The sequence below is a fragment of the Penaeus monodon genome, chromosome 24 (genome assembly GCF_015228065.2).
Source record: "Penaeus monodon isolate SGIC_2016 chromosome 24, NSTDA_Pmon_1, whole genome shotgun sequence".
Classification (NCBI taxonomy): domain Eukaryota; kingdom Metazoa; phylum Arthropoda; class Malacostraca; order Decapoda; family Penaeidae; genus Penaeus; species Penaeus monodon.
The window spans coordinates 38,538,648-38,539,116 of record NC_051409.1 but is presented as its reverse complement, the minus strand read 5'-3'; the positions used below and the strand labels follow the sequence as shown (position 1 = coordinate 38,539,116).

The following is a 469-nucleotide window of genomic DNA, read 5'->3' as shown; positions in this document are numbered from 1 at the left end:
TGGAAACAAAACTAGTCCATAAAACCCACAACCTGCCTGCCATATGTTGTCATCCATTGATATTAAAAACAAGAAAACACGTGACTAAGCGAAAAAACATGTTGCAACATGTTTGATAGCAAGATCTGAAAAAACACCAGATTTCTCCAGACTGAAGAATTGCTGATAATTTTTTTCTGTTTTATTTGTGTGGGGAATTATGAGAGATAAAACGTGGTATTTAAAAAATATACTTTAGGTTTTGTTAATAGGAGTGACCTTGACTCCCTGTGAAATCTATCTCGGTCTTTCCATAGTGATTGTTGTAAGTTGGGTTACGTTGCTCAAAACATGTTGTGTGCAGTGATAGGTACTTAATCATGATTTTTTTTCCAAATTTTCCTGTTGATTGAGGAGAAATTTTTAATAATTTCCTTAACGGGGGGCGTGGTTTAGGTAAAAAGTCTATGTTACAGGTTAGATCGTTAAA

At 34.3% G+C, this 469-nt stretch overlaps 2 protein-coding genes across 2 annotated transcripts in view; both read right to left on the bottom strand.

Annotated features, from left to right (window-relative positions):
* The window catches only part of LOC119588787, a gene marked incomplete in the record, with an annotated part of 27,513 nt that overhangs the window by 9,439 nt on the left and 17,605 nt on the right, over nucleotides 1-469 (bottom strand).
* Nucleotides 1-469, bottom strand: part of LOC119588786 (cGMP-inhibited 3',5'-cyclic phosphodiesterase B-like) — a 13,138-nt gene that overhangs the window by 1,629 nt on the left and 11,040 nt on the right.